The sequence below is a fragment of the Aethalodelphis obliquidens genome, unplaced genomic scaffold (assembly GCF_003676395.1).
Source record: "Aethalodelphis obliquidens isolate GAN/ISIS:26980383/991018 unplaced genomic scaffold, ASM367639v1 scaffold67, whole genome shotgun sequence".
Taxonomy (NCBI): Eukaryota; Metazoa; Chordata; class Mammalia; order Artiodactyla; family Delphinidae; genus Aethalodelphis; species Aethalodelphis obliquidens.
This window is the reverse complement of record NW_020838011.1, coordinates 7,719,184-7,727,853: the sequence shown is the minus strand read 5'-3', so window position 1 is coordinate 7,727,853 and position 8,670 is coordinate 7,719,184.

Sequence of the window (8,670 nt, the reverse complement as noted above, 5' to 3'; positions counted from 1 at the left end):
TTTATACACTATTGATATTTATTCAGCCTCAGAATTATTTGATATGTTCATATTGCTTTCCCCTCAAATAAATTCAAAAAGACTTATCCCTACAATGTTTTCTTTCAAACATTTTATAATTTTTTCTAGTACACTATTAGTGATTGGGTAAATAAAGTGACTTCTTTTGTCTGATATGAAGAAATTATTTATATATTACCTCTTTTATATTTTAATGAAATCAACTTTGAACCATAGTAATATATTATTACCTGTTAATTAGATATAACTCATTCCTGTCATTTGTGTTGGCAAATCATACTGTTTGGTTCCATTGAACAGCCAAGAAGTGGTAACTCCATGTTCATTTATCTCAATGCCTGTTTGAAATAAACATAACTACTGGATGTGTATACTTACCCTGTTTCAATACAATCCTCAGAAAGATCTTTGGGGAAGATATCTAGATAATGCCATCCATTCCGTTAGTTCTGGGTTTCTTCTCTTTTCTCAGACCTCTGTTCTACTTTTCCAGATAACACACAGTTATTTTGGGACATATTTCCTCATTTATTTTGCTCAATGAGCATTATTTTCTTATTTTTAATCATCCAAATATTAATGTTTATTCTCTGGCACTCAATTTTGGTATATTTGACATTCTATTTATAAAATAATACTGATCTGTAACATTTGTTGCCTATGTTTTTATTAAAAATGGTTACTTCCTTATTTAAGTCCCAGGTTTTTGCTTCATGTGAATCTCTTTTGTTTTCACAAATACATTGAATTGGTTTTCTTTTACTTGAAACCCAGTCTATGTAAACATAATCTGAAATAATACAGGCAGAATAAAAAAATTAAAATCAAGTTTTCTATTTCAATAATTTTAAAATATTCTTGTATGCATATTTCCACCTTTTCAAATTAGTTTTTACCTCAACTTCGTTTGGGCTTTAGAAGATGGAGTGGAAATCAAATGTCTGAATACAGTTCTTCTACTCATTGAAGTTAACAGTCTTTTAGCTTCACAGAAGAAAGAGTAAAGAATAAACGTATGGATAGTTTGTACTATAAAGCAGGGGTCCCCAACTCCCAGGCCATGGACTGCTACTGGTCCGTAGCATGTTAGGAACTGGGCTGCACAGCAGGAGGTGAGCAGCAGGCGAGCTAACGAAGCTTCATCTGTATTTACAGCCGCTCCCCATCGCTCGCTTTACTGCCTGAGCTCCACTTCTTGTCAGATCAGCAGCAGCATTAGATTCTCAGAGGAGCACAAACCCTACTGTGAACTGTGCATGCGAGGGATCTAAGTTGCACGTTTCTTATGAGAATCTAATTCCTGATGATCTGAGATGGAGCTGAGACAGTGATGTTAGCACTGGGGAGTGTCTGCAAATACAGATTATCATTAGCAGAGAGGTTTGACTGCACAGAGACCGTAATAAATCAATTGCTTGCAGACTCATATCAAAACCCTAACAGTGAGCAGCAAGTGAAAACAAGCTCAGGGGTCCCACTGATGCTGCATTATGGTGAGTTTTATAATTATTTCATTATATATTACAATGTAATAATAATAGAAATAAAGTGCACAATAAATGCAATGTGCTTGAGTCATCCCCAAACCATCCCCTCCACCCCTGGTCCATGGAAAATTGTCTTCCACGAAGCCGGTCCCTTGTGCCAAGAAAGGTTGGGGACTGCTGTTATAAAAACTAAATATGTTCCAAATTGTTGGTCTTCTCAAACATTTCTCTAACGTTGCACACTTCTGCTTAACCTAACTTGTATGTTATTGATAGACAGTATACTAAAAATTTAACTTTAAAATTTAGCCTTCTGTGTAGCATGGAATAGATTTCTCACAGATTAATTCGTATGATGTGGTAGGGTTATTAATTAAATGGTATCCGTGACAACTAGGAAAGTATATTTTCATATAAACCCGGAAGAGTAAGTTACATGGATCTAGGCAGACAGTCGTTATAACTGAAAAATTACTTTGGATTCAACAAAGCTGTGTGAACTTTGTGACCTGTTTGCAGATGCACTATTATTATAACTCTGTTGCTCTCAGTATGAAAGTTAGAAATGGCTGGGAAATGTATAAATATTGCTATAGATAGAAGTACAAAGGGAATATGTGTAATAACTATATTCACACAAATTTACAATAATTGGAAAGCGAAGAAGGAGAAAGAGAAAAAAACAAGAAATGTTTAGGAACAAAAGTGACTAGTCCATGCTGTGTTTTATTCTCCATTGTCCAACCCTGAAAATGAAGCCCAATTTAAATATACTTTATTATGTATCTAAAATGTACAATTATAATTTAAGTATATATACAAACTTGTCTTTACCTAAATAAGCTATGTTGCCAAAATCTTAATGTTTATAAATTTCAGAGTTTTAAACTAGTCTTCCTAACTTAATACTCAAATTCCTGGTATATTCTTTAAAATAACAAAATGGTAAAACTTCCATTCAAGGAGGAAGCCTTCCATTTGTGACCCACAAACTGTCACAGAGTCATCTATAATAGGTACTGGTGAAGAAATTTTATTATTGTTCTGTCCTGTTAGTCACTAATGGCAGCCACCTCTGCTGAAAGAGGCAGTAAATAAAAGCATTTGTGAAAAGGAGGGGTTAATAAATGATCAATTTACAGTTACCGACTTGGTTTTCCTTTCACCTGAAATAAGTAATAGGAATAGTAATAGACAGCAAGAACCGTTTTTAGAGTTAGTGTTTCAGTCTTATACCCTGCTGCTTACTATTTTTAGTACAAGCAAAAATGGAGGAAAACTTGGATAACAGGTTTACTACATATCCCATATGTTGCAAAACCAAATGATAACCAAAATATTTCAACCTGTTGATTGACCTAGCAAAATATGAATAAGTCGAGTCACATCTAATTAAGACTTTTTTAAACCAGAATGATGTCAAACATCTCTCTTTATTTTTAACGTCTTTATTGGCGTATAATTGCTTTACAATGGTGTGTTAGTTTCTGCTTTATAACAAAGTGAATCAGTTATACATATACATATGTTCCCATATCTCTTCCCTCTTGCGTCTCCCTCCCACATTCCCTATCCCACCCCTCTAGGTGGTCACAAAGCACCCGAGCTGATCTCCCTGTGCTACGCGGCTGCTTTCCACTAGCTATCTGTTTTACGTTTGGTAGTGTATACATGTCCATGCCACTCTCTCACTTTGTCACACCTTACCCTTCCCCCTCCCCGTATCCTCAAGTCCATTCTCTAGTAGGTCTGCCTCTTTATTCTTGTCTTGCCCCTAGGTTCTTCATGACCTTTTTTTTTTTTTTTTTTTTGATTCCATATATATGTGTTAGCATACGGTATTTGTTTTTCTCTTTCTGACTTACTTCACTCTTTATGACAGACTCTAAGTCCATCCACCTCACAAACATCTCTTTGATTAAAAAGTATTCATTTTCTAATATGTTATGCTTGATTAATTATGACTTGGTTATACTCCAGAGGAGAAAAGTCAAAATGCCATATCCAAAACCCTCTTGGATAGAATAGAGCAGTGGTCCCCAACGTTTTTGGCACCAGGGACTGGTTTCATGGAAGACAATTTTTCTGTGGACTGGGGAGGGGGGACAATGGTTCAGGAGGTAATGTGAGTGATGGGGAGTGGCAGAGGGAGAGGCAGATGAAGCTTTGCTCGCTCACCCACAACTCACCTCCTGCTGTGTGGTCTGGTTCCTAACAGGCCATGGGCTGGTACCAGTCTGTGACACGGGTGGGTAGGGACCCCTGTAATAGAGCATATTTTGGTAAAGGAAAGAAATAAGGTTGCAACTTGAGTTTATTTTTAGTGACTTGTAGTTTTCTGTTTTCATGCTCCTCATTAGTTATGGCATACTTCTATCTCCTCTCACTTTGCTATTCTTGGTAAATTTTCCATGCAACACATTCCAAAGCTTCACATAACCAGAGCCCAATTGAGTGTCACTTTTCATAACTGTTTTTGAGAAACTGTAACACTTATTTTCATCCTGGAGGTGGACTCAAACAGTTAAAACATGTATACTGTTGGCTGAAAATAAATCACACTAAGTGAATTCCATATTTTAATTGAAAAAAAACCCCATGTTATTACTTACAGCTCTCTTTTTATAAAATCACAGATTTCAGGTTAAAAGTTCTCCCTGTAAACTTAAATCAACTGTTTGAATCTGTTCTAAATAATCTCGGTTATACACCCTCACAAATTCAGAAATTTATTTTCTAAATGAAGATTTAGCCATAATGAAACAGATAAGACAATGGGTGGGTTCAGAATACAGGTCAAATGATACAGCAAATGTCAAAAACTTTTAGCAATAATCAATGCAAGGATATTTCAGGTTCTGAGCACAGAGTTGGATACACAGATTATCAATGAATATTGATTAATTTAATGAAATGAATAAATGTAAAACTTAATCAATCCCTGGCTAAATAGAAGAGAATAAACTGAATAGAAAGATAATCATGGAGAGGATGGTGAATTGGCAGGTATACCAACTTAAGGGCAACTCTAAGCACTTAATATACTTCTAAGGACTATTCTGTTACCCTGTGTTAATAGTAATTACAAGATTATAGCAATATTTAACAATATATAAAAACAGAGCAACACAGCATTTTTGTGAAGCAAATATTAAAAAAACAAAAAACTCACCAGTTCTTTTTCATTCTTTCTCAAGCCATTTATTCAGTAACAAAAAGGACAGCAGAAATCATATTTCTGGCTAATCAATCATATGTGATATCTTCTAGATCATAATGTTTTTCTCAGGTTTAATCTGGCATTATGAGTCATCCTTCAAATGAGTGGAAGTTTCCTTTAGGCCAAAACTGATGATTTTTCTAAATATTTACCTCTTAGTGTCTGGTTCCATGCAGAATATCTTAAATTTTAAGTGATATTGACTTTTTCAGTAAGTATGAAAGGTAACATTTCCATGTCTTTAACAAATAACAAGTAAGACTCCAAAGATGAAGAAACTACACAAAAGCTAGATGAGTGGTGTGTGAATACATAAGCAGAGGGCTTCCCTGGTGGCACCGTGGTTGAGAGTCCGCCTGCCGATGCAGGGGACGCGGGCTCGTGCCCCAGTCTGGGAAGATCCCACATGTGGCGGAGCGGCTAGGCCCGTGAGCCATGGCCGCTGAGCCTACGCATCCGGAGCCTGTGCTCCACAACAGGAGAGGCCACAACAGTGAGAGGCCCGCATACCGCAACTAAATAAATAAATTAATTAATTAAAATACATAAGCAGAGCCCCTGGAACCAAACCTGCTTTAATGGAGAGAGGATAATCCTCAAGTCTGGATGTTATCTACATACAGAATTAAAATATGTAAATAATATTGGATTTTTCCCTCAGGGAAAAAAAAAGGTCTTTGTTTGATTTGTTGACTTGGTGTAGAAAACAGTAGAATTATATTAGAATATGAATTGACTGCTATATTTTGGAGAGAAACACAACCTGGAACAAAAGGTACTATCCTGAGTTTATTATTACCTGACAAATGGAGATTCATTTGACAGATTCTAATCAGGATGGCCATCTCCTCTTGGCACTACTGCTGAGGCTGGAGGATGACATTTTATTAAATTCAGATGTGGTGAATTTGTCAGCATTTATTTTGCTTGTATGTTCTGCAGCTTTCAGCATTATTGATCATGAAATTTTAATATAATTCTTGGAAATGTAGGCCTACATTTCAAGAGCAGTCTCAGATTGATTTAGGCCTTAGCTGCCCCCAAGAGAGTAGTCAACACTGTTGTGTGTATAAGTCTTATGTCCTTTTTTCTTATTTTTCTCTCCTGACTGATCCTCCCTCACCTAATTCCTCCTCCTTTTTACTCCTAGAAACAAAGTATACCAGTGAATCAAAGAAAGATCCCAAACCTGGTTTGGTTTAATTTCCAATATTCAAGCTATTCTGGATACTCATATTGGAAAAGGTTTATGTAACTGACCTGTGTACGGTAACTCACTAGCATTTACCTATATTTAAACATTTGTAGGCTTGCTACTTTTCCTGGGTTTTATGTAACTTTGTCACATAATCAAATTTCTTATAAGTCAACTTATACAAATAAGAACAAAATTCTATTAACTCATTTAAGTGGCTTTATAATTCATTTCATTTTACATCTTGGCAGAAATGGCAAATTTCAATTTCATGATTTTAGGATTTATGTAGACACTTAGTGGCCTTTTGAATGATATTTTTTCCTTTAGAGCTATGAAGTCACTTTCCTTTTTTCCCCCTCCTCCTATCCACATACTGCTTGTATTTATACTTGTGTTGGTCTTACAATAATAAGATTGAAAGTCTGTTCAGTACATTGATTTTTTTCCCCCAACAACTTGATTACTGCAATTCCCTGTTAGCTGGCCACTTTTCAACTACTATATCAAATTGCAGTATGTGCAAACCTGAGCTACTAGTCTGGTTGTCTGCAACCACTTATTGGAGGCAAGTTGAATCAGCTTAATTCCTTTCCTTCAATCTCACATGGAAAGGGTTTAATGTGGACTTTAATATCTTTGATTTTAATAAAAATTTTTTATAACTTTAACTATAGTAAAATATTTTCAAGACCATGTCACTGTAGCAGTGAAGTAAGTTGCAAAAATCACCCCTGTTTATAAGTTAACTACAAGGGTTCTAGTGACCAAATTCAAATTTAATAAGTATAGAGAAAACTGGTTAAGAGTTGCAATGTGAATATACCACATGACAGGGACTGCTCCAAGTGAGTGGCATGTGTCAGGAGCACTAGTGTGTCTGACAAATTACCCTTCATTTCATACAATGAGTGAATACATGGATGAAAGGAAGAAATTATGAGTAACATGCCCCAGAGAAAACTGGAATCCATTCCTAAAGAAATTTCAGACTCTGGGTTTTGAAATATTGGCATCAGAATAAAAGGAAAATAATCTATTTGTGTGTGTGTGTGTGTGTGTGTGTGTGTGTGTGTGTGTATCTCACAGACACATAACTTTAAAAGGAAGACATTTTTGAAATAAAATAATTATTGAATGTTTATGTGATAAATTAACAGAAATGAAGGAAAAACATATTCTAAAATATTTTCATCTAATATGCAAAATGGTTAACATATCTACCATATACAGAAAACTCATTTTAATTTTGAAGGAAAATAACTAGGAAAAAATTAATTCAGGTGGTCTTGTAAGTCATAAGAAAAATGTATCTCTTAGTGAGCAAAATATACAAAGACTGACTCTTTGAGATACATTTTTATACCTAGAAAGTGAACACATTTCAAACATATAAAACCTAGTAATTACTAAGCTGTGGCAAAATTCATACACTAACAATCTCTTTTCTGTAATTCTGAAATGCAGAAAGGCTTAGAAACCAAAGATCGATTGATCTATCTATTTATCTATTTGGCTCATTGACAGCCAAATTGATCTACTCTAAACGCTTGAGAGTAAAATCTGACTTCAATGGAATGTATCTGTTTACTGGTATTTACTTATTCCAATTTGATGTGAGGTTACTTACTAGTATTTATTTGCTCCACTTAGTAGGACCATTCACATGTATTGCTTCAAAAATATTAACCTATTGCATTACTTATTGCTGTCCCTGAATCCACTGGGTTGTTATATAATCTGTAGTATTTGCACCATATTACCTTTCTGAACAGATTATCTGTCTAAACAGTTCTGAATTCTGAAACACTTCTGGTTCTATGAGTTTCATATAAAGGATTGTGGACCTGTGGAGTGTTAGTGGCATCGTACAACGGAATTTTAAAAAATTCATTCAGTATTCATTCAACAAATATATATTTTGCACCTACTACCTCCCAAGGAATGATCTAGGCACTGGAAAAACAAACAGACCTCAAATAACTTACAGGCTAAAGGAAAATAGATATACAAGCAGAAATGCTTTTAACTATGGCAAGTACTAGGATAGGGAAAAAACAGAGGGGTTAGGAAGCCCTTAACATTGCCTGTGAGACAGTGGATGATGGGGAGGTCCCTTTCAAGTATGGAAAACGTCTCAGGAGAACTGAAATCTAGACTGGGTAAGATGTTCTAATTAGATTTAGTGAGACCAAATATTGGGTGTTGAGGCTCAGATAAGGATAATCCAGCTCCCAAGTAGATCAGTCAGGTTGGAACATAGGGAGTGAGAGAGCAAAATGATAAGGCATAAGCAAAGAGTAGGAATGTATAATTTACTCAGAAGATTCAAGAAAGCTCATGTAGTATTTTATGCAAGAGATGACACAATTGCTTCAGCAATATTGGATTTTTTTCACTAAATAATTGATTGGAAGGGGATAAACCCAGTAAGTGTCAGAGATCCTGGTTGGAGATTGTTGTAGTAATAAAAATAATAATATATAGATAGAGGCCTTATTTAAGATGGTGGTCTGTGAAGTTGTCCTCCCTTAAAGAATTTTCAAATTTATGTACTCCTTGTAAGTGTTTAAAATGATCTTAACTTTTGATAGTAAGTTTAAATAGATGCAACTGATGTTGATGGCTTATATCTACAACTCTGTGCAATATATACCCATGACAAGAGGAAGGAGAAAGCCCAAAGAGATTAGGCTGGTAACTTATAAAAATATTTCTAAAACATTTTTAGTATTTTAAAATGCTTT